Source organism: Jaculus jaculus, chromosome 5 (assembly GCF_020740685.1).
Source record: "Jaculus jaculus isolate mJacJac1 chromosome 5, mJacJac1.mat.Y.cur, whole genome shotgun sequence".
Lineage (NCBI taxonomy): Eukaryota > Metazoa > Chordata > Mammalia > Rodentia > Dipodidae > Jaculus > Jaculus jaculus.
The window spans coordinates 50,045,453-50,070,215 of record NC_059106.1 but is presented as its reverse complement, the minus strand read 5'-3'; the positions used below and the strand labels follow the sequence as shown (position 1 = coordinate 50,070,215).

General features: G+C 43.0%; 1 protein-coding gene across 1 annotated transcript in view; it reads left to right on the top strand.

Moving 5' to 3' along the window:
* Positions 1–2,639: 2,639 nt before the first annotated feature.
* Positions 2,640–24,763, top strand: part of Fbxo42 (F-box protein 42) — a 102,634-nt gene continuing 80,510 nt past the window's right edge. The window contains exon 1 of the mRNA XM_045149410.1: positions 2,640–2,816. The gene's annotated coding sequence lies outside the window, so the exon portion shown is untranslated. The remainder of the gene's footprint in view (positions 2,817–24,763) is intronic.

Genomic DNA, 24,763 nt, shown 5'->3' with positions numbered 1-24,763 from the left:
ACTAAGTTGCTTTTTGGATTTTTCTTCATAAGTTTCTTTTTTATTTATTTATTAATTTATTTATTTGAGAGCGACACAGAGAGAAAGACAGATAGAGGGAGAGAGAGAATGGGCGCGCCAGGGCTTCCAGCCTCTGCAAACGAACTCCAGACGCGTGCGCCCCCTTGTGCATCTGGCTAACGTGGGACCTGGGGAACCGAGCCTCGAACCGGGGACCTTAGGCTTCACAGGCAAGCGCTTAACCGCTAAGCCATGTCTCCAGCCCCATAAGTTTCTTTTACCAGGTATTTTGTCACAGCAATGAGAAAAGTAACTATTACATGGTGGCGTAATTCTATTACCTTTATTTATTTCAGTTATTTGTTTATTTATTTTTACTTTTTTTATTACTATAGATTTTTTTTTTTTTTCATTTTTCAAGGTAGGGTCTCACTCTCGCTCAGGCTGACCTGGAATTTACTATGGAGTCTCAGGGTGGCTTTGAACTCATGGCGATCCTCCTACCTCTGCCTCCCAAGAACTGGGATTAAAGGTGTGCGTCACCATGCCCGACAATTTATTTTGCTTTTTGAGGTAGGGTTTCACTCTAGCACAGGCAGACCTGGAATTCACTATGGAGTCTCAGGGTGGCCTCAAGCTTGTAGTGAGCCTCTGACCCCTGCCTTCTGACACATGCACCACTTTGTGCATCTGGCTCTATGTGGATACTTGGGAATTAAACCCAGACCATGAGGCTTTGCTCTTTAACCACTGAGCAATCTCTACAGCCTCCGTATTTTGGTGTTTTTTTAAAAAGTATTTTATGTATTTATTTTGAGAGAGAAAAAGAGAGGAGACAGAAAGAGACAGACAGAGAGAATGGGTGTACGAGGGCCTCTAGCCACTGCAAAAGAACTCTAAACAGGGCTGGAGAGATGGCTTAGCGGTTAAGCGCTTGCCTGTGAAGCCTAAGGACCCCGGTTCGAGGCTCGGTTCCCCAGGTCCCACGTTAGCCAGATGCACAAGGGGGCGCACGTGTCTGGAGTTCGTTTGCAGTGGCTGGAAGCCCTGGCGCGCCCATTCTCTCCCTCTCCTTCTATCTGTCTTTCTCTCTGTGTCTGTCACTCTCAAATAAATAAATAATGAACAAGAACTCTAAAACAAATGTGTCACCTTGTGCATCTGGTTTACATGGGTTCTGGGTAATCAAACTTGGGTTCTTTGGCTTTGCAGGCAAACACCTTAAGTGCTAAGCCATAACTCCAGCCCCTTTTTGGGTGTCTTTAAGGCAGGGTTTCACTATAGCACAGGCTGGCCTTGAACTTGTGGTGATCCTCCTACTTCAACCTTCCAAATGCTGGGATTATAGACATGAACCACTGTGCCTGGCTGCCATTTCATCACTGAAAGACTAGAACTTCTTTCTTTCTTGATTTTTATTTATTTATTTGCAAGCAGGGAGAGAGAGAGAGAATGGTTCTTTTTTATTTGAGAGAGAGGAAAAGAGGCAGAAAGAGTGCATGCACAAGAAAGAGGGAGAGAGAATGGGCACATCAGGGCTTCCAGCTTCTGCAACGAACTCCTGATGCACTCCACCTTGTGCATCTGGCTTTTGAGGGTCCTGGGGAAGTGAACCTGGGTCCCTTGGCTTTGCAGGCAAGTGACTTAACTGCTAAGCCATCTCTCCAGCCCTGGTTCTTTCTTTCCAAAACAATTTTTTTTTTATTAAAGATTTGTTTTAATTTATTTGAGACATAGAAGGAGAGAGAGAGAGAGAGAGAGAGAGAGAGAGAGAGAGAGAATGAGTGAGACTGAGAATGGGTGCTCCAGGGAGCTCTAGCCACTGTAAACAATTTCCAGACACATGCGCCACCGTGTGCATCTGGCTTACATAGGACCTTGGGAATTGAACCTGTGTCCTTATGCTTAGCAGGTAAGTGCCTTAACTGCTAAGCCATCTCTCCAGCCCCCATTTTTTTTAAACTTTATTTATTTGCAAGGAGAGATAGTGAAAGAGAAGGAGTATGAGAATGAGAATGGGCACGCCAGGGCCTAGTGCCACCGCAAACAAATTCCAGACACATGTGCTACTTTGTGCATCTGGTTTTACGTGGGTACTGGGGAAATGAAGCCAGGCCTTCAGGCTTTTTGCATGAGCTTTTACCTACTGAGCCATCTTTCCAGCCGTGGAATTTTTTTTGCTTTTTTTTTTTTTCGAAGTAGGGTCTTGCTCTAGCCCAGTGTGACCTGGAATTCACTGCGTGGTATCAGGGTGGTCCCGAACTCACTGTGATTCTGCCTGCTGAGTGCTGGGATTTAAGGCGCGTGCGCCACCACGCCCGGCTTCAGTGACTTAATTTCTTAGCTATGTCTTAGTCTCAAACCAGTGGGGAAGACGGCCCAGCTGCCCACCCACAGCGCTGCGGAGGGTTGATGCAGGTGCAAGGCGGGGTCTGGAGAAGCTTCATTCCCTTAGCAGGAAGTAGCCGCCTTTCTCAATATGGCGCCGCCCAGCGGCCGCCCCGCGGAAACCCGCCGCGCTGACGTGAGTGCGCGCGCGTCCTCGCGGCGTGTCCCCGCGCATGCGCGCTTCGTACTGTCTTCTCCCTTACCAGAGCGGCTGCAGCTGCGGCGGCGTTGGCTGTAGCGACGGCGTCTGAGTGGCGGAAGATGGCGGCTCCCGGCAGCTCGGGGTCCGGCCAGCTGTGAGGACCCCTCCCCGCCCCCCGCCCCGAGCACGGCCTGAGGCCGAGCGCCTCTCATCTCGTCCTGGCGTTGGTTCTGTCACCGCCGTCGCCGGAGCAGCGAAGCCGAGAGCGTGGAACGGGCTGGTCCAGGTGAGGCCTCTCTGTCTTGTCGCTGGTCCTCGGGGCCGGGGCCGGGGCCAGCAGCCGGAGCCTCCCGCTTGCCCGGGGTGGGGACAGTGGGTGCCCGACTCCTGCAGTCTTTGGAGGTCTTGCTGTCGTCATCCTCGGTTCCCCTGGGGGAGGCAGGGAAGAGAGCCCCCTTTTCCTGCAGCCTTTGGGATGGGTGCGAACCTGTCCTCTGTTCTCAGGCGTGTCACGTCTCCTCTGGACCTGGAGAGGGTGTCTTGGCCGGGGCTGGACTGACCTTAGGGGTGTTAGAGACTCTGGAGCCTCTAACTCCTCCGGAGAAGAGGCCGAGTCGGCTGCCCTCCAGAATTGTGCCTGCGGCGAGGGGCCAGGCGGAATCTGCAAGCTATAAAAGGGATGATTGGGAATTGGCTTCCAAAATAAAAAATAAAAATAAAAAATATAATATTAAAACGTAAATAACAGAAGCAGCCATTCCTAAACCCTAGTTTGGGGGGCGTTCTCTTAGAAGTGGGAGCTACTGCTGGACACAGCAATCCACGTAGTGACTAAGGAAGGCTCTTTCCTAGTGAGAATTGTTTGTGCAAAGGGAACGGTGAAGGGTGGGAACCAATGTCTAAGTGAAGGAAAAACACAATTGTGAGATCTTGGTTGTGTCTGTGGAGTAACTTCTTCGATTCTAATGGAGTTCCTTCTCAACCTTTGGCTGGTTTGGCTTCGGAATAGCCCCATTGCTTTGTCTGTTGGAGCTCCAGACTTTTATTGGGAAAAATAAAAGCCTCATTTGTTAATAGCCAAAAAGTGTTGGACTTTGTGTGTGGTGCGATTCCAGTCGATCTCGATGAAGAAGCAGACGCATCACAGGTTTTCATTTGCTGGCAGCAACATTGTGCTGGTTCCTGCTTCTCATTTTTGAGAACAACTTTTTGTTGTTCGGATGCTAATTGGCAGAGGATGTATCTTCTCTCCGACAGAGAAGATGGTTTAGTGCATTCGTGGTCTCTTCCTTGAGGATGGATGGCTTTGGTTGGAATTGTTGGGGCCATTGCTTTTGCTTGTACACCCCACATATCTGTTGTAACAAATTGGTTTTACTTGTGCTTAAGAGTGATGACATCATGGACTTAAAGACACAAGAAAATTTTGAGATGCTGTCATTGAATATTCAGTCTGTTACTTAGTAGAGTGAATACTGATGCTTTCCTTGTGTCACATTCATAACTTTGAATTTATTCATGTGTGGAATCTGATCAGATGTCTTTTCTATGCATATTATCAATTTATATCTGGTAGCTGTTTGCTTTTGACAGGCCAAATTTAAATATGATATTCAGTCTATAAGGAACCATGGGTGTGCTGTGTACTTCAAAAAGCTTTCAATAATTATTAAGTTAAAAATGACAGCTATTGAGTTTAATATTAGCTATACTTATTTAATTATTTTGGTTTTTCAAGGTAGGGTCTTGCTCAAGCCCAGGCTGACTGGAATTCACTATGTAGTCTTAAGGTGGCCTCGAACTCATGGCGATCCTCCTACCTCTGCCTCACGAGTGCTGGGATTAAAGGCATGTGCTACCACACCTGGCTCTTATTAGCTAGTTTTTAAGCCATCTCCCCCCTTTGTTTTCTTTCTTTCGGGACAGGATCTCACTATAGCCCAGGCTGACCTGGAATTCTGTAGACTCACGGTGGCCTCAAACTCATAGTGATCCTCCTGCCTCTGCCTCCCAAGTGCTGTGCTTAAAAGGCCTGTTGCACCACACCTGGCTCTGTTTTTTTCTTAATTTTTATTTGTGTGTGTGTGTGTGTACACATGCGTGTATGTATGTATGAATGCACGCACTGGTCTCTGGTTGTTTCAAATGTATGCCTATCTGGCTTTACATGGGTACTGGGGGAATTGGTCCTGGGCCAGCAGGCTTTGCAAGCAAGTACCTTTAACTACTGAGCCATCTCCCCATCCACCATTTCTTTTTTCTTTCTTTCTTTCTTTTTTTTTTTTTTGAGGTTGGGTATCACTCTAGCCTAGGCTGACCCGGAATTCACTATGTTCTCAGGGTAGCCTTGAACTCATAGTGATCCTCCTACCTCTGCCTCCTTAATGCTGGGATTAAAGGAATATGTCACCACGCCCAGCTTTTTAAAATATATTTTATTTATTTATTTGAGAGGCAGAGAGAGAATGGGTGCACCAGGGCCTCAAGTCACTGCAACCAAACTCTAGATGCATGTCCCCACCCCCCATTTCTGTTTGTTCTTTCTTCTTCTTCTTCTTTTTTTTTTTTGAGAGAGAAAGAGAGAGAGGGAGAGAGAGAGAATGGCTGCACCAGGGCCTCCAGCCACTGCAAACGAACTCCAGATGCATGCACCTCCTTGTGCATCTGGCTTACGTGGGTCCTGGGAAATTGAACTGGATCCTTTGGCTTTGCAGGCAAACACCTTAACTTCTAAGCCATCCCTCCAGCCCTCTGACTTGGGATTTACTATGTAGTCTCAGGCTGGCCTTGAATTTACAGCGATCCTCCTAACTCTGCCTCCTGAGTATGAGTGCTGGAATTAAAGGTTTGTGCCTGGCTTTTCTGTTCTTAAATTAGTGTTTTCCAGTATACTAGTTTCTCTTCAAATGGTATAAATTTTTAGCCTTTAAACTCAGTGTTTTCTTTTCTTTCTTTTTCTTTTAAATTTTCAAGGAAGGGTTTCACTCTAGCCCAGCTGACCTGGAATTCACTATGTAGTTTCAGGGTGGCCTCCAACTCACAGTGATTCTCCTATCTCTGCCTCCCAAATGCTGAGATTAAAGGTGTGCACCACCATGTCTGGCTTAAATCAGTGTTCTCTATGGATATTGCTAAAGATGTAGTCTTGGACCAAGAATATGAAATGGGTGAACCATCTGCATGTTAATTTGCTGTTAAAGGGTCATTAAAGGAGTGGACTAAACCATGCTTTCTTACATTTTGCATATTATATCATTTGACATTGTGCTGTGTTTCATTGTTGTGCTAAATCATCCTTAGGTATTGATGCCCCTTTCCTGACATCCTTCACTGTCCAGCACTTTGACTTTTAACTCCTACCTTTCTCACAAAAAGGAAGAGATCAGGAAAATATACTGCAAAATGCTTTTGGATGATGTAGATTTCGAGAAGGACTTTTCTTCTTCTTTTAAAATTTTTATGTATGTATTTATTTTTATTTAAAAGAGACAGAGAAAGAGCCAGGCATGGTGGTGCACGCCTTTAATCCCAGCACTTGGGCAGAGGCAGAGGTAGGAGGATCACCATGAGTTTGAGGCTACTGTGAGACTACGGAGTGAATTCCAGGTCAGCCTGAGCTAGAGTGAGACCCTACCTCGAAAAAGCAAAAAGAATGAATGGGCACAACAGAGCCTCCAGGCACTGCAAATGGAACTTCAGATGCATGCATCATCATGTGCATCTGGCTTACATGGATCCTGGGGAATCAAACCTAGGTCCTTAGGCTTCCCAGGCAAATGCCTTAACCGCGAAGTCATCTCTCCAGCCTGAGAAGGACTGTTTTCAATGTCAGGTTATGTAGTTTGAGCCCTCAGTAAAAATCAGCTGTGTGATAGCTCCCAAGCAGAGAAAGCTACACCTGGATGGAGTTTCATGTACAGACTGAAGTCCTAAGGAGACATTTCACAGTTGAACGAGGGCTGGAGAGATGGATCAGAGGTTAATGCACTCTTGTCTGCAAAGCCTAACAACCTGTGTTTGAGTCCCTAGTACTCAGGTAAAGCCAGATCCACAAAGTGGTGAATGCATCTGGCGTTTGGAGGCCCTGGTATGTCCATTCTCTCTTCTCTTCTTTTCTCTTCTCGCTCTCTCTCCTTGCAAATAAATACATAATAAATATATATATTTTTTAAAGTTAAGGGCTGGAGAGATGGCTCAGCAGTTAAGATGCTTGCCCTCAAAGCCTAACAACCTGAGTTTAATTCCCCAGTATCCATGTAAAGCCAGATTTACAAGGTGGTACACTCATTTGGAGTTCTTTTGCAGAGGCTGGAGGCCCTGGTGTGCCTATTCTTTCTGTCTCTGTCTACTTGCAAATAAATAAATAAAATATTTATTTAAGATCTGGGCCTGGTAGTGCACACCTTTAATCACAGCTCTTGGGAGGCAGAGATAGGAGGATCACTGTGAGTTCAAGGCCGGCCTGAGACTACTGAGTGAATTCTGGGTCAGCCTGGGTTACAGCAAGACCCTACTCAAAAAAAAGGGTGGGGGGTGCCTAGAAGGATGCTTAGCAGTTAAGGTGTTTGCCTGCAAAGCCAAAGGACCCAGGTTCAATTCCCCAGGACCCACATTAGCCAGATGCACAAGGGGTACATCTGGAGTTCGTTTGCAGTGGCTGGAGGCTCTGGCATGCCCACTTTCTCTATCTCTCCCCCTTCCCTCTTTCTCTGTCAAATAAATAAATAAAAATAATTTTTTTAAAGTTATTATTTTATTTTTTTTGTTTTTAAATTTTTATTAGCATTTTCCATGGTTATACAAAAATATCCCATGGTAATTCCCTCCCCCCCACTTTCCCCTTTGAAATTCCATTCTCCATCATATTACCTCCCCATCACAATCATTGTACTTACATATATACAATATCAACCTATTTAGTACCTTCCTCCCTTCCTTTCTCTTCCCTTTATGTCTCCTTTTAAAATATTTTTTTTAAAAAGTGAACAAATAAGCCATAATCTTTGTTTTTGGAGTGTTTTAGTCAAGTGAATTAACCATAAAACTCAAAGCCATTGGGTTAAATAATACTATTTAATACTAATAATAGAAATAATACTATTTAATACTAATAATAGTGATACATGCCTTTAACCCCAACACTCAGAGTCAGAGGCAGGAGGATCACTTGTGTGTTCAAGGCTAATGAATTCCAGGTCAGCCTGGGCTAGAGTGAGATCCTATCCTGAAAAACAAAACCAACCCAAAACAATAGTATTCCCACTACACACAAAAGTTATATAGACCAAAAGAGGTAATGTTTGTGAACATGCCTCAAAAAATGCAAAACACTTACTGAAAGGCCCTCTATGTGCTAGCTAGGTATTTGGGGAAATAAGTACTAGTGATTCAAAGATAAGACTATAGCTTTTGGCCTGAAGTTGTGTAGAGGGGCTGGAGAGATGACTCATCACTTAAAGGTGCTTTCTTGCAAAGCCTAAAGGCCTAAGTTTGATTCCCTGGTATCCATGTAAAGCCTGATGCACAAAGTGGCACATGTATATGGAATTCATTTGTAGTGGCAGGAGGCCCTGGTGTGCCCATATTCACTCACTGTTTGTGTGTGTCTCTCTTAAATAAATAAATAAATAAATAAATAAATAAATATGTATATATATATATATATATGTATGTATGTGTATATATATACACACACATATATATATGTGTATATATATAAAAACTTATATATATATATATATATATATATATATTTAAATATGAACTTGCCTAGAGTCTGATTGGAGAGCTAAACAAGGAAGCTGCTATGGTTATTGTAGTGTAAGATGTGCATAAGGGTCCATGCATGGTGGTGCATGCCTTTAATCCCAGCATTCAGGAAGCTGAGGTAGGAGGATCGCCATGAGTTCAAGGCCACCCTGAGACTACATAGTGAATTCCAGGTCAGCCTGGGATAGAGAGACCCTACCTTGAAACTCCCCTCCACCTCAAAAAAAAGAAATGCATAAAGGGAGAGGGCTTAGCAGTTAAAGGCACTTGATCACTTGATTGCAAAGCCTGCTGGCCAGGGGTCAATTCGACAGCCACCCATATAAAGCTTGACAGACACTTGCTTGCAGTGGCAAGGGACCCTGGTGTGCTCCCCCCCCTCCCCGCATGCACATAATAAGTAATTAAAAACAAAAGAGTGGGCTGAGGAGATGGCTTAATGGTTAAGACGCTTACCTGCAAAGTTTAAGGACCTAGGTTCGACTCCCCAGAATCTATGTAAAGCCAGACACACAAAGTGACACATGTGCACAAGGGTGGTGCATGTGCCTGGAATCCAATGTGGTGGCTAGAGACCCTGGTGCACCAATTGTCCCCCTGCTCATAAAAATAAAATTTAAGGGCTGGAGGGATGGCTTAGTGGTTAAGGCGTTTGCCTGCAAAGCCAAAGGACCTAGGTTCAGTGCCCCAGGACCCACGTTAGCCAGATGCACAAGGCTGCGTGTGCGTCTGGAGTTCGTTTGCAGTGGCTAGAGGCCTGGTATGTTCATTCTCTCTCTCTTTCTCTGTCAAATAAATAAAAATAAAATATTTTAAAAAATAAAATTTTAAAAAGAGTATATTAAGCCAGGTGTGGTGGCACACGCCTTTAACACCAGCACTTGGGAGGCAGAGGTAGGAGGATTGCCACTTTGAGACTACAGAGTGAATTCCAGGTCAGTCTGGGCTAGAGTGAGACCCTACCTCGAAAAACCAACAACAACAACAAAAAAGTGTATTAAGCTGGGTGTAGTGTTACATGCCTTTAATTCTAGCACTAGTCAGGCAGAGGTAAGAGGATCACTTTGAATTTGAGGCCTGCATAGAACTACATAGTGAATTCCAGGCCAGCCTGGGCTAGGGTGAGACCTTACCTCGAAAAGCAAAATGAAACTACAACAAAAAGAGTGCACTAAACCCAGTATAGGAATCAAGGAAGGTTTAGAGCTAGGTTTGCTTTTTCCAGCCTTTCCCTTTCCCATTAGTCTGCAAAAGCCGGCTTTATTTTATTTTTTTAATTTAAGAGAGAGAGAATGGGCATGCCAGGGCCTCTAGCCACTGTAAACAAACTCCAGAGACATGCTTCACCTTGTGCATCTGGCTTTACATGGGTTTGGGAATTGAACCTGGGTCCTTTGGCTTTGCAGGCAAGTGCCTTAACCACTGGGTTATCTCTCAGACCAGAAAGCCTCCCTTTCTTGAGTGACTTGCTTTTCACAAAAGTTTTTAAACTTATTTATTTATTTATATACATACATACAGGACCTCACTGTGTAGCCCATGTTGATCTTGATCTCCCCATCCTCCTGCCTCACACTCCTAAATACTGGGATTATAGGTTTGCACCACCATGCTTGGTTTGCAAAAAGTTAAGGATTTTGTCATGAATTCTTTTCTCCTTTTATTCATTCACTGTTCTGACACCTCCCACACAGGAAGCCCCAGTTAATACTTCTGCATATCAAAAAAAAAAAAAAAAAAAAAAAACCCAAAAACCCAGCAGTCTTGGGAAAACCTTTGAGTGAGTCTTTGGCTCAGGCAACAAGCATAACAATTAGTTTCTCAGATTACTGTTGACAACTTTGGAGAGATGCTTTTCATTTTGTTTTTGTTTGGCAAAACAGCATATGTACCACTAATTTCATTGTTATTTTTTTGGTAGTGCTGGGGATCAACCTTAGGGCCTTTGAAATAACTGTGGGAGTGTATGTAGGGTCTCTTGCCCCCTCTGCTGGGATTATAGGCATGTACTGCAACTCCCAGTTTTTGCTGTGCTAGGAATGGGAACCCAGGGCCTCAAGCATGCCAGATAAGAACTCTATCACTGAGCTATATCCCAACCCTACTTTTTAATTTATTTTTTAGAGACAAGGTGTACTTAGACCAGGCTGGCCTAAAACTTTCAACCTTCCTCCCACCCCACCCCTAGTGCTAGGATTATAGGCCCAGTACTATTTTAAATTTAGTCATATGTAGTTAATAAGTGCTTAGCTGTTCTCTCTTAGACTGTTGACTAGAGATAGCTATAGGGAGGCAGAGAGAGTGAGTGTCTGGACATGGTAGCACTCTACCCACTGCAGATGAACTCCACATGCATGCACCACTTGTAGGCACATGGATTTCAATTATGATTTTACTTATAGTCATTAGTCTTTTAAAGTTTAATTTATTTATTTGAGGGGGGGAGAGAGGGAGAAAGAGAGAATGGATGCCACCATGCCTGACTTCTTTTTTAAAATATATTTTTTATTTATTTGAGAGAGAGAGAACAGCTGCACCAGGGCCTCTAGCCACTGCAAACAAACTCCAGACACATGTACCACCTTGTGCATTTGGCCTATGTGGGCACTGGGGAATCAAACCTGCATTCTTAGGCTTCTCAGACAAGCATCTTAACCATCTTTCCAGCCCTATTTATTTATTTGTCTGAGAGATTGAGAGAGAGAGGGAGGGAAGGAGGGAGAGAAAGAGAGAAAGTGGGCACAACAGGGCCTCTAGCCACTGCAAACGAACTCCCGACCCATTTGCTTTCCTTTGCATCTGGCTTATGTGGGCACTGGGGAATTGAACATAGGTCTTTAGGCTTTGCAGGCAAGCACCTTAATCACTGAGCAATCTCCTCAGCCCCTGAAATGTCTTTCATAAATGCTGTGTATGTGTGTGTGTGTTCATGCGTGTGCCGGTGAGTATGTGTATGGGGATGTCGGAGAAGAGGGATGAAGGACAGTAACTCCTGAATCATTTGATATACCGAGCATGACTTCCATTCTAAAATATTTATTTGTAAGGAGACAGAGAGAGTGAAGAGAGAATGGGTGCACCAGGGCCTCTAGGCAATAATACAAATGAACTCCAGATGCATGCACTGCTTTGTGCATCTGGCTTTATATGGGGAATTGAACCCAGCTTGTTAGGCATTTCAGGTAATTGCCTTAGCCTTGGAGCCATCTCTCCAGCCCATGACTTCCATTGTTAAACTGTGGAGCAACAGATGACTCAAGGAAGAGAAATTATAGACCAATGTCCCTTGAGCATACATGTAAAAATTCTTAACCAAACTACAAAACTAAATCTAGCCTTTTAAGAAAATATAGTAAGTTATAGCCTGGTTTGCTTTACTAAAGTAAGACAAGCTGTTTTATACATTAGAAAATAGATTAGAAGAAAAACATCCTAGTTAATAATTATAGCAAACTTTGATATAACTTAAAACCCATTTATAACTTTTTTTTGGTGTTGGGGAGCTTGTTTGTTTGCTTGCTTGCTTGCTTTTTTTTTTTTTTTTTTTTTTTTGAGGTACAGTCTTGTTTTAGCTCAGGCTGACCAGGAATTAGTCTCAGGCTGGCCTCATACTTAGAGCTATCCTTCTACCTCAGCCTTTGAGTGCTGGTTTTAAAGGCGTGGACCACCATGCCTGGCTGCCTTTTTAAAAAATATATTTGTTTATTAGAGAGAGAGAACGAGAGAGAGAGAGAGAATGGGCACACCATGGCCTCTTACCACTTCAGATGAACTTCAAACACATGGACCACCATGTGCATCTGTCTTACATGGGTTCTGGGGAATTGAACCTGGGTCCTTAGGCTTTGGAGGCAAGCACCTTAACTGCTAAACCATCTCTTCAGCCCCTGTTTTTGTTTAAAGACAGTGTCTCATGCCTATAGGCTGGCTTTCAACTTGCTAAGTAAATGAGAATGACATAGAACTTCTGATCTTCCTGCCTCCATGTCCATTACTGGGATAACAGGTATATGCTACCATTTCTGGGTTATGTACTGCTGGGGATCAAATCCAGAGTTTTGTGAATGGTAGGCAAACACTCTATACCAGTTGAGCTACTTAGCCTTAGCCTTTTTTTTTCTTTTAAATTTTTGTCTTGTTTTCAAGACAGGGTCTCATTCTAGTCCAGGTAGACCTGGAACTCACTCTGTAGTGTCAGGCTGTCTTTAAACTCAGTGATCCTCCTACCACACCCTCCAGAGTACTGAGATTAAAGGCCACAATACACCACCAAAAATTGCAGTTTGCGTTGCTAATTTGGCCTTAATTAAAAACATTAAGCTGGGCGTGATGGCGCACGCCTTTAATCCCAGCACTCGGGGGGCAGAGGTAGGAGGATTGGAGGATTGTTGTGAGTTCAAGGCCACCCTGAGACTCCATAGTGAATTCCAGGTCAGCCTGGGCTAGAGTGAGACCCTACCTTGAAACCGCCCCCCCCCCAAAAAAAAAACCATCATTAAATGGAAGCTGGATGTGGTGGTGCATGCTTTTTAATCCCAGCACTTGGGAGGCAAAGGTAGGAGGATCACCATAAGTTCGAGGCCACCCTGAGACTACATAGTGAATTCCAGATCAGCCTGGGCTAGAGTGAGACCCTACCTTGAAAAAAATAACAACAACAAAAAGATCATTAAGTGGGCTGAAAAGATGGATTAGCAGTTAAGGCTCATGCCTGTGAAGCCTAAGGACCCATGTTTGACTCTTCAGATCCCATGTGAGCCAGATGTACAAAGGTGAGACAAGAGCAAGGTCACACATGGGCTACTAGGTGGGGCAAGTGTCTGGAGTTCAACTGCAGTGGTTGAGGCCCTGGCAAGCCAGTTGTCTCTTTGTCTCTGTCTCTAAGAAAAAAAGATCATTAAGTGAATTTTGCTTTGGTGTTAGGACAGCATTTCCAACAATTTCTGAAATGACTCTAAATATACTTTTGCTATTTTATACTATACTACATACACATGAAAGCAAAAAGAAATTAAATCAAAAAACAAAAACAAACAAAATGTCAATCTACTCTCAAAAATGTTGAACATGCTCAGTGTCCTGCAGTATCAAATACTCAGTCAAAATTTAATTCTTTATGTAAAAATAAGCCCATCCATCTTATTAGTATGAAAATTTGCTTCCATTTTTGTAAGCAAGCACCTTTAACCACTGAGCCATGTTCCCAACTCGTTTTCATCTGTTTTTTGTTTTGTTTTGTTTTTGAGGTAGGGTTTCACTCTAGTATAGGCTGATGTAGAATTCACTATGTAGTCTTAGGGTAGCCTCACACTCACAATGATCCTTCTACCTCTGCCTCCTGAGTGCTGGGATTAAAGGCGTGTGTCATCACGCTCGGCTCTTTTTCCTTTTCTTTCCTTTCTTTTTCTTTTTCTTGTTTTTGTTTTTTCAAGGTAGGGTCTCACTCTAGCTCAGGCTGACTTGGAATTCACTGTGTAGTCTGGGGATGGCCACCACCTCATGGTGCTCCTCCTACCTCTGCCTCCTGAGTGCTGAGATGAAAGGCATGTCACACCATACCTTGCTCCTTCCTTCTGCTTTTTTTTTTTTTAACTTTTTAAAATATTTTATTTGAATTTGTTTATTTACTTAAGAGAGAGAATGGGCATACCAGGGCCTCTAGCCATTGCAAACAAATTCCAGACATACATGCCACCTTATGCATCTGGTTTATGTGGGGTCCTGGGGAATTAAACCTGCATCCTTTGGCTTTGCAGGCAGCCTCCTTAACCACCAAGCCATCTTTCTAGCCCCCACTTTTTTTTCAAGGTAGGGTCTTACTCTAGCACAGACTGGCCTGGAATTTACTCTTGTATTCTCAGGGTGACCTTGGACTCACAGTGATCCTCCCACCTCTACCTCCCAAGTGCTGGGATTAAAGATGTGCACCACGACCACGCCTGGCTACCCCCTGGCACTTTTTTTTTTGAGGTAAGGTATCACTGTAGCCCTGGCTGACCTGGAACTTATTCCTAGGATGGTCTCGAACTCAACTGCAATCCTCCTACCTCTGCCTCCCAAGTCCTGGAATTAAAGGTGTTATGCCTCTCAAATAAATAAAAATACTCTTAACAAAAGTCCTTCATCTGACATTGGAATGCTTGATAGAAACATCTGAGTGTGTATCTGGGTAGCTTGCAGTTTGCTAATAGCAACAGTAGTTATGCCAAATTACCCTATTCCTAGGCTGTTGTGTCACAACATTGACTGTCAGTCAGGAGCTGAGGAGTCTCATTGTGACAGAAAGGATCACAGGCTTCTTTCTGTCACTGTGGATGAGCTATATTACATGGTGCCCAGTGTGGATAAGATATTCAACAGTGTACATATGGTCCAAACACCCATTTGAAAACCAAATGGTTTTTAACCCTTTTCTCCAGCAAGCTGTTCTGTGACACAGTTATCAGTTGAAGACATAGTAACTGGAAAATCTTTCCTCCTCTAACTTCTGTTTTCTCCAGTGAGGTCTTCCACCCGTCAAAGCTTTAGCTCTCAACTTCTCTCTCTAGCTTCTTCCAATCACAGTGTGGAGGACAGGATGCCTCTCCCTCCCTGACTTGCTCCCGCTTGTTGCGGCCACAGGGCAGTTAGGATATATCTTGTGGTATTGCTTTCTGATGTGTGTTCAGTTTTTTCCAGGATAATCTCTGAGGGCCAATAGTGTCCTGTCTTATTTTTGTACATTCTGTGCTATCTAAGCCTAGTGGTTTTGCCTACACACATGTTTCACTAATATTCATTGAATGCATGAGATATGGTAGAATTTTCTCTTTTAATTTAAAAAAACATTTATTATTATTTTTTATTTGACAAAAAAAGAAGGAGAGAGAGAGAATGGGCATGTCAGGGCCTCCAGCCACTGCAAATAAACTCTAGATGTGTGCGCCTCTTTGTGCATCTGGCTAACATGGGTCCTGGGGAATCGAACCTGGATCCTTTGGCTTTGCAGGCAAGCACCTTAACTGTTAAGCCATCCCTCCAGGCCAAATTTTATCTTAAAAAAAAATTTTTTTTTTTAAATCCTGTCACTTACAAGGTAGAGGTAGGAAGATTTCTGTGAGTTCAAGGCCAGCCTGAGACTAGAGTGAGTTCCAGATTATTCTGGGCTAGAGTAAGACCCTATCTTGAAAAACCAAAAAAAAAAAAAAAAAAAAAAAGAAAGAAAGAAAGAAAAAAAAATTATTTGAGGGGATGGGGAGAGAGTGTATGGGAGCACTAGAGCCTCTTCCACTGCAAAGGAACTCCAAAATGCATGTACTGCACTGAGCACATAGCTTTATTTGGACACTGGATAGGAGATTGAATCCAGGCTGACAGGATCTTTAAGCAAGTGCCTTTAATTGGGAGCCATCTCTCCAGCCAGAATTTTACCTTTTATCATTTTTTCTATTTTTTTAAAAATTATATATTTATTTACTTGAGAGAGAGAGAGCGCATGAGAATGGGCATGCAAGGGCCTCCACCTGCTGCATACAAACTCCAGATGTATGTGCCCCCTTGTGCATCTGGTTTACTTGGGTCCTGGGGTATGAAACCTGGGACTTTTGGCTTTGCAAGCAAGTGCCTTAACTGCTAAGCCATCTCTGTAGTCCCCTTTCTTTTCTTTCTACAACCTTTCATTTGACTTGATACAAGGATAATGATTACAATGGTGGTAGATTAACAAGGCTCATTATACTCTTAGAACAAATTGTTATGATTTTCTATAGATCTCTCTCTCTTTTTAAAAAAGTTTTTCGAAGTAGAGTCTTACTCTAGCCCAGGCTGACCTGGAATTCACTATGTAGTGTCAGGGTGGCCTTGAATTCACAGTGATCCTCCTACCTCTGCTTCCAGAGTGCTGGGATTAAAGGCGTGCACCACCATGCCTGGCTTCTGTAGATCTTGTTCAGTAACATTTTATATTTTCAGGGGTAGCATCTTGCACTTTTTTCACTTACATTATTACCACTGAGGTGAGTAACTTCCTGAGGTCATAATAACATCTGTATGAGATTGCTGTTTTGTCTAGTGGTTAGGCCTTCCTATATATGTAATATATATCTGGCTTTTTATTCAAGGTAGAGTCTGACTATAGCCCAGGCTGACCTGAAACTTACCTCTGTATTGCCAGGTGGCCCTCAAACTCAGTAATCTTCCTACTTTTGCCTCCTGAGTGCTGAGACTAAAGGTGTGCTCTACCATGCCCCCTCCCCCCTTTAATTATATTTTTAAAAACCTCTTTGAGTCAGGTGTGGGGTGCACATCTTTAATCCCAGCACTCAGGAGGCAGAGGTAGGAGGATCACCTTGAGTTCCAGGCTACCCTGAGACTACACAGTAAATTCCAGGTCAGCTTGGGCTATAGTGAAACCCTACAACAAAAACAAACAAACAAACAGGGATGGAGAGGTGGCTTGGCTGTTAAGATGCTTGCATGCAAAGTCAAAGGATTCAGGTTCAACTCCCCAGGACCCACATAAGCCAGATAGACAAGGTGGCATATGAATCTGGAGTTCGTTTGCAATGGCTGGAGGCCCTGATGTGCCCTTTCTCTCTCTCCCTCCCTCTTTCTCTCAAATAAAATAAAAAATCAACAACACACAAACAACCCTTAGAGGCCAGGTAGGGTGACTTGGGCTTTTTTTTTTAAATATATTTTTTTAATGTTTTATTTATTTATTTGAGAGTGACAGACACAGAAAGACAGATAGAGGGAGAGAGAGAGAATGGGCGTGCCAGGGCTTCCAGCCTCTGCAAATGAACTCCAGATGCGTGTGCCCCCTTGTGCATCTGGCTAACGTGGGACCTGGGGAACCGAGCCTCGAACCGGGGTCCTTAGGCTTCACAGGCAAGCGCTTAACCGCTAAGCCATCTCTCCAGCCCAACTTGGGCTTTTAATTCCAACACTTGGGAGGTTGAGGTAGGAGGATCACTGTGAGTTTGAGACCAGTCTGGGACTACAGAGTGAATTCTAGGTCCACATAGGCTAGAGTGAGATGCTACCTCAAAAAAAAAAAAAGAAAAAAAAAAAGAAAATCCTTTGAAATTTAAAAAAATTCTGTTTTCATTTATGAGTGAGAGAGAGAGAGGCACATGCATGGGCACACTATCGAGGGCCTCCTGCCACTATAAATGAACTCCAGATAACATTCACCACTTTGTACATCTGGCTTTTTACATAGGTATGGATGAGCCTGGGTTGTTAGACTTTGCAAGCACATGCCTTTAACTGCTGAGCCCTTTGAGATTTTTTTAAAGTTTTTTTTAAAATTTATATGTATTTGAGAGAGAGGGAGAGAGAAGAAAAGAGAGAGAATGGGTGTGCCAGGGTATCCAGCCACTGCAAACGAACTCCAGACACATATGCCTCCTTGTGCATCTGGCTTATGTGGGTCCTGGGGAATTGAACCTGGGTCCTTTGTCTTTGCAGGCTAGTGCCTTAATGCTAAGCCATTCCTCTAGCCCAAATTTCAACTTCTATAAAGATATTTTTTGGGGAGCTGGAAGATAGCTCAATTGATAAGGTGCTTGTTTTGCAAGCATAACAACCTGAGTCCTATGCACAGAACTAGATAAAAATTCTGGACATGATGGTGCACACCTATAGTCCCAGCACTGGGGAGGCAAAGACAGAAGGATTCCTGAGGTTTATTGTCCATCCAGTCTAGCTACAGGGTAATGAAAGACCCTATTTTAAAAAAAAAAAAAAAAAAGGTGTGCGGTGCTGGATGTGGTGGCCCACGCCTTTAATCCCAGACTTCTGGGGCAGAAGTAGGAGGATTGCCATGAGTTCGAGGCCACCCTGATACTATATAGTGAATTCCAGGTCAGCCTGGGCTAGAGCAAGATCCTATCTCAAGGAAATAAAGTGGAAGAGCAAAAGAGGAGGACTCCTGATAATCCTCCTGACCTCCATGTGTACATATGTATGCCATGGGCCTGTACACATACATGCATACAATACAGGCTAGAGCAAGATCCTGCCTCAAAAAATAATAAAACAAAAACAAAAACAAAGGTGGGTGAGGCTTGAGGAACACCACCTAATGTCCTCTGGCCTCCACGTGCCCATGGGCATGGACACACACATGATGTGTTTGTTCCAAGTGGATGGATGGTTAGATATGTAGCTGAATAGAACCAAAGACACAAATCAGTTACTGTGCTTAATTTCCACAAGTACTTTCCTATGCATCATTTGGCAGTTTCATTCCCATCTGGGACTTTCTTGAGTTGATTTTAACTCCCATGGGTCATGTTTCTCTGTAGTTGACTGAGTGGTTTGTTGATCCTTGCTATCTATAGACTCTGTGTGAAGCTTACAGGGAACGTTCCTGACTTAGGGATTATATTCTGGGTGACTTATTGTGGGGCACATAGTATTGAAGCTAGAAACAGCCAAATCTTCCAGAGTCAGAAATCTTAAACTTGGGGCCAAGGAGATGGCTTAGCAGGTGAGAGCACTTTGTGCTTTCTGTGCAAGCATGAGGACTTGAGTCCACCTCCCAGTGTCTTTGTAAAAAGTCAGGCATGGCCATGCATGCGTGAAACCCCAGCCCTGAGGGATGAGTAGAGACGGGTGCATCTCTGGGGCTCACTGGTCAGCCTGTGTAGCCACATAACAGTGAGCTCTAGGTTCACTTAGTGCCTGTCTGAAGGAAATAAAGTGGAAGAGCAAAAGAGGAGGACTCCTGATAGTCCTCCTGACCTCCATGTGTACATACGTATGCCATGGGCCTGTACACATACATGCATACAATACAGGCAAACTCTAAATGTTAATTTACTGTTAATCTTTTTTCTTTTTCACTTTTTCCTAGGTTGATCTGGAACTCACTCTGTAGCCCAGGCTGTCATAGAACTCCTGTCTCAGCCTCGCAAGTGATGGATGGGATTAAAGGCATGTGCTACTAAGCCCAGCTGTTTTGTTACAAACATTTATTTATTTGACAGAGGTTGAGAAAGCTAAAGAGGCAGATAGAGAGAATGGGTACGCCAGGGCCTCTGGTCATTGCAAACGAACTCCAGACACATACGCCACTTTTATTTTTGTTTGTTTGTTTTTTTGAGGTAAGATCTTGCTGTAGCCCAGACTGACCTGGAATTCACTATTCATTATATAGTCTCAGGGTGGCCTCGAACTCCTGGCAATCCTCCTACCTCTGCCTCCCAAGTGCTGGGATTAAAGGCTTGTACCACCATCATCTGGCCACATGCGCCACTTTGTGCATCTGGCTTTATGTGGGTACTGGAGAATTGAACCCAGGTCAGGTTTTACAGGCAAGTGCCTTAACTGAGCCATCTCTCCAGTCCAAGCCCAGCTGTTTTATATCTAATTGGATTTATAATAGTTTTTCAGAAAAAAAATCCTACTATGCCAATTACATGGTTTTCTCAGCACGCTTCCTCTTTTTCCTTTTTCTTTCTTTATTCTCTTGTCCTGGAAATGCAACATGGCTTTACCCATGCTATACTACATTCCCAGCCCAGCATCCTCCCTTTTTTTTTTTTGGCAGAGGGTAGTTGGGACTGTAGGAGCTTGGTAGCAGACTCTTGGGCCAGAGCACATCCTCAAATGTCACAATTCTGTTTTAAATAAAACATTGCCATCTCACTCCTTTTTAAAAGTATTAGTACGTCTTTATTTATTAGAGAAAGAGGCAGATAAAGAGAGAGAATGGGCATGCCAGGGCCTCTAGACACTGCAGACGACCTCCAGATGCCTGGGCCACCTGTGTATCCGCTTATGTGGGTGCTGGGGAATTGAGAATTGAACCTGGGTCCTTAGGCTTCATGGGCAAGCACCTTAAACACAGAACTATCTCTCAAGTATAGCTCTCCATCTTACTCCTATTCAAAATTTATTTTATTTTATTTTTTTTGAGGTAGGGTCTCACTGTAGCTCAGGCTGACCTGGAATTCACTATGTAGCTTCAGGGTGGCCCAAATTCATGACCAACCTCCTTCCTCTACCTCCTCAGTGTTGGGATTAAAGGCCTGTGCCACTGTGCCTGACTAGGACCAGCCCTTTTTTTTTTTTTTAAGTAATATTTTATTGACAACTTCCATGATTGTAAACAATATTCCATGGTAATTCCTTCCTTCCCCCCACTTTCTCCTTTGAAACTCCACTCACCATCACATCCCCTCCCCCTCTCAATCAGTCTCTTTTATTTTGATGTCATGATCTTTTCCTCCTATTATGATAATCTTGGTGTAGGTTGTGTCAGGCACTGTGAGGTCATGGATATCCAGGCCATTTTGTGTCTGGAGGAGCATGTTGTAAGGGGTCCTACCCTTCCTTTTGCTCTTAAATTCTTTCCACCACCTCTTCCACAATGGACTCTGAACCATGGAAGGTGTGATATAGATGTTTCAGTGCTGAGCACTCCTCTGTCACTTCTTGCTGGGTTATATAGTAGATCAATCTTTACTAGTTTTAGGAACCTCCACACTGATTTCCACAATGGCTGGACCAGCTGGACCAGATTGCATTCCCACCAGCAGTGTAGAAGGGTTCCTCTTTTTCCACATCCCCGCCAACATTTATGATCATTTGTTTTCATGATGGTGGCCAATCTGACAGGAGTGAGATGGAATCTCAATGTAGTTTTAATCTGTATTTCCCTGATGACTAGTGACGTAGAACATTTTTTTAGATGCTTATATGCCATTCATATTTCTTCCTTTGAGAATGCTCTAGTTATCTCCATAGCCCATTTTTTTTTTAATTTTTATTAACATTTTCCATGATTATAAAATATATCCCATGGTAATTCCCTCCCTCCCCTCCCCCACACTTTCCCATTTGAAATTCCATTCTCCATCATATTACCTCCCCATTACAATCATTGTAATTACATATATACAATATCAACCTATTAAGTATCCTCCTCCCTTCCTTTCTCCACCCTTTATGTCTCCTTTTCAACTTACTGGCCTCTGCTACTAAGTATTTCCATTCTCACGCAGAAGCCCAGTCATCTGTAGCTAGGATCCACATACGAGAGAGAACATGTGGCGCTTGGCTTTCTGGGCCTGGGTTACCTGACTTATTATAATACTTTCCAGGTCCATCCATTTTTCTGCAAATTTCATAACTTCATTTTTCTTTACCGCTGAGTAGAACTCCATTGTATAAATGTACCACATCTTCATTATCCACTCATCTGTTGAGGGACATCTAGGCTGGTTCCATTTCCCAGCTATTATAAATTGAGCAGCAATAAACATGGTTGAGCATGTACTTCTAAGGAAATGAGATGAGTCCTTTGGATATATGCCTAGGAGTGCTATAGCTGGGTCATATGGTAGATCAATCTCTAGCTGTTTTAGGAACCTCCACACTGTTTTCCACAATGGCTGGACCAGATTGCATTCCCACCAGCAGTGCAGAAGGGTTCCTTTTTTTCCACATCCCCGCCAACATTTATGATCATTTGTTTTCATGATGGTGGCCAATCTGACAGGAGTGAGATGGAATCTCAATGTAGTTTTAATCTGCATTTCCCTGATGACTAGTGACGTAGAACATTTTTTTAGATGCTTATATGCCATTCGTATTTCTTCCTTTGAGAACTCTCTATTTAGCTCCATAGCCCATTTTTTGATTGGCTTGTTTGATTCCTTATTATTTAACTTTTTGAGTTCTTTGTATATCCTAGATATTAATCCTCTATCAGATATATAGCTGGCGAAGATTTTTCCCATTCTGTAGGTTGCCTCTTTGCTTTTTTCACTGTGTCCTTTGCAGAGCAAAACCTTTGTAATTTCATGAGGTCCCAGTAATTAATCTGTGGTTTTATTGCCTGAGCAATTGGGGTTGTATTCAGAAAGTCTTTGCCAAGTCCAATATGTTGAACGGTTTCCCCTACTTTTTCCTCTAGCAGTTTCAGAGTTTCAGGTCTGATGTTAAGGTCTTTAATCTATTTGGACTTAATTCTTGTGCATGGCGAGAGAGAAGAATATATTTCCATCCTTCTGCAGATACATATTCAGTTTTCCCAACACCATTTGCTGAAGAGGCTCTGTCACTTCTCAGCACCATGGTGCCTCCTGAGTCATCCCAAGGTCACTGCCATCTGAAAAGAGAAGGTTCTGTAGCCAAAAGTGAGAGTAGCATTAATATATGGGTATGAACATTAAGGGAAGTACTTACTGGGCAGTTTGGTGAGCATAGTATATACTTTTAGCCAGATAGCAGCAGATGTTACACTCCTAGGGCTCATGACTACCCCTGTTGTAGATTTTCAGTACCAGGGATATATTCCTTCCCATGGAGTGGCCCTCCAGTCCAGTTAGAGAGTGGTTGGTTTCCCCCATAACAGACATGCCACTATTGTACGTACCCATTGGCTCATTTGTCCTGGCCAACCAAATTTAAGGCTTGCAGTGTCCACTGTTGAGTATCATCTCCACTGGTGATTGCTCTCTCCCCCATTGAACTGTATGCAGGGTAGCTTTTTCCAGCTTTCTCTCAGCTGGTCTACACAGAGGAGGTTTTTAGCTCAGCTCCAGCAGGATTTCTCAGTGACCTTGCAGCCCAAGCGTGTGGAGTCTTTAGCAATAAGGGTCTTACCATCTGTTCCTGCTGGGAAGCCAAGAGCCTTGGCAATGACCTGTAATGCTTTGGGGGCATCAGGGACCTCCCTGGGCAATAACTCACTGGAAGGTATCCCATCCCTGGCACTGAAAATTTTCTGGAAACAGTCTATGGCTTCTGAGTGTTTCGTTGTTCAGAATAGTAGGTTTCCATGTGACTTATTCATATAATCTTAGATTTTGATTAGCCCTCCACCCACCTTTCCTTTACTCGATATCTTCCCCTGACCTCAGTTAGGCTTTTTCACCCTCATTAATCTGTTCTACTTACATATATACAATACCATCCTATTAAGTACCCCCCCTTTCTATTTCTTTTATATCTGCTTTCTACCTTACTGGCCTCTGCTACTGAGTTTTATTACAACTCACATAGAAGTTCAATCATTTGTAGCTAGGATCCACATATGAGAGAGAACATGTGAGGTTTGGCTTTCTGGGCCTGGGTTACCTCACTTAATATAATCTTTTCCAGATCCATCCGTTTTCCTGCAAATTTCATAATTTCATTTTTGTTTACCGCTGAGTAGAACTCCATTGTGTATATGTGCCACATCTTCATTATCTACTCATAAGTTGAGGGACATCTAGGCTGGGTCCATTTCATCGTTATTGTGAATAGAGCAGCAATAAACATGGTTGAGCAAGTATCTATAAGGTAATGAGATGAGTCCTTAGGATATATGCCTAGGAGTAGTATAGCTGGATCATATGGTAAATCTATTTTTAGGTGTCTCAGAAACTTCCACACTGATTTTTACAATGGCTGGACCAGATTGCATTTCCACCAACAGTGTAGAAGGGTTTCCTTCCTCTTTTTCCTAATCCTCACCAGCATTTATTGTCATTTGTTTTTATGATGGTAGCCATTCTGACAGGAGTGAGATGGAATCTCAACATAGTTTTAATTTGCCTTTCCCTGATGGCTAGCCAGTTCATTTTAACATATTTTTTTATTATTTATAAGCTGATATATGCATATATACATATGCATATTTATATATGCATGCATATATATGCATATATACTCTCTCATATATACATATACATATATATGTGTACATATACATACATATACACACACACACATATATATGAGAGAATCAATGGGATGTCAGGGCCTCCAGATACATGTGATACTTTATTTATTTATTTATTTTTTTGTTTTTTGTTTTTCAAGGTAGGGTCTCACTGTAGCCCAGGCTGACCTGGAATTCACTATGGAGTCTCAGGGTGGCCTCGGACTCACAATCCTCCCACCTCTGCCTCCCGAGTGCTGGGATTAAAGGCGTGCGCCACCACGCCCAGCCATGTGATACTTTACATATGACTTTATGTGGGTACTGGGGAATTGAACTCTGGTCGTTGGATTTTGCAGGCAATCTCCTTAATTGCTGAGCCATCTCTTCAACCCTCCTCTTTATTCTGTCTCTTTTCTTTGCTTAAATCATAAAAGCATGTTTGTTAAAGTAGTTCTGATATAAATGAGTTATGTTGATTATTGTTAGTGGGGAATGTTTAAAACATTCAGCTGTTTTGTCTTTCCATAAACTCTTAGGTTAGAAAGCATGTTTTTCAACTTTTTATTTAGCTATCACTATATTGTTTTTCTTTTCAATTTTTTATTAACATCTTCCATGATTGTAAACAGTACCCTATGGTAATGCCCTCCTCTCCCCACTTTCCCCTTTGAAACTCCATTCTCCATCATATCCCCTCTCCCTCTCAATCAGTCTCTTCTATTTTGATGTCATGATCTTTTTTTCCTATTATGGTGGTCTTGAGTAGGTCGTGTCAGGCACTGAGATCTTGGATATCCAGGCCATTTTGTACCTGGGGGGAG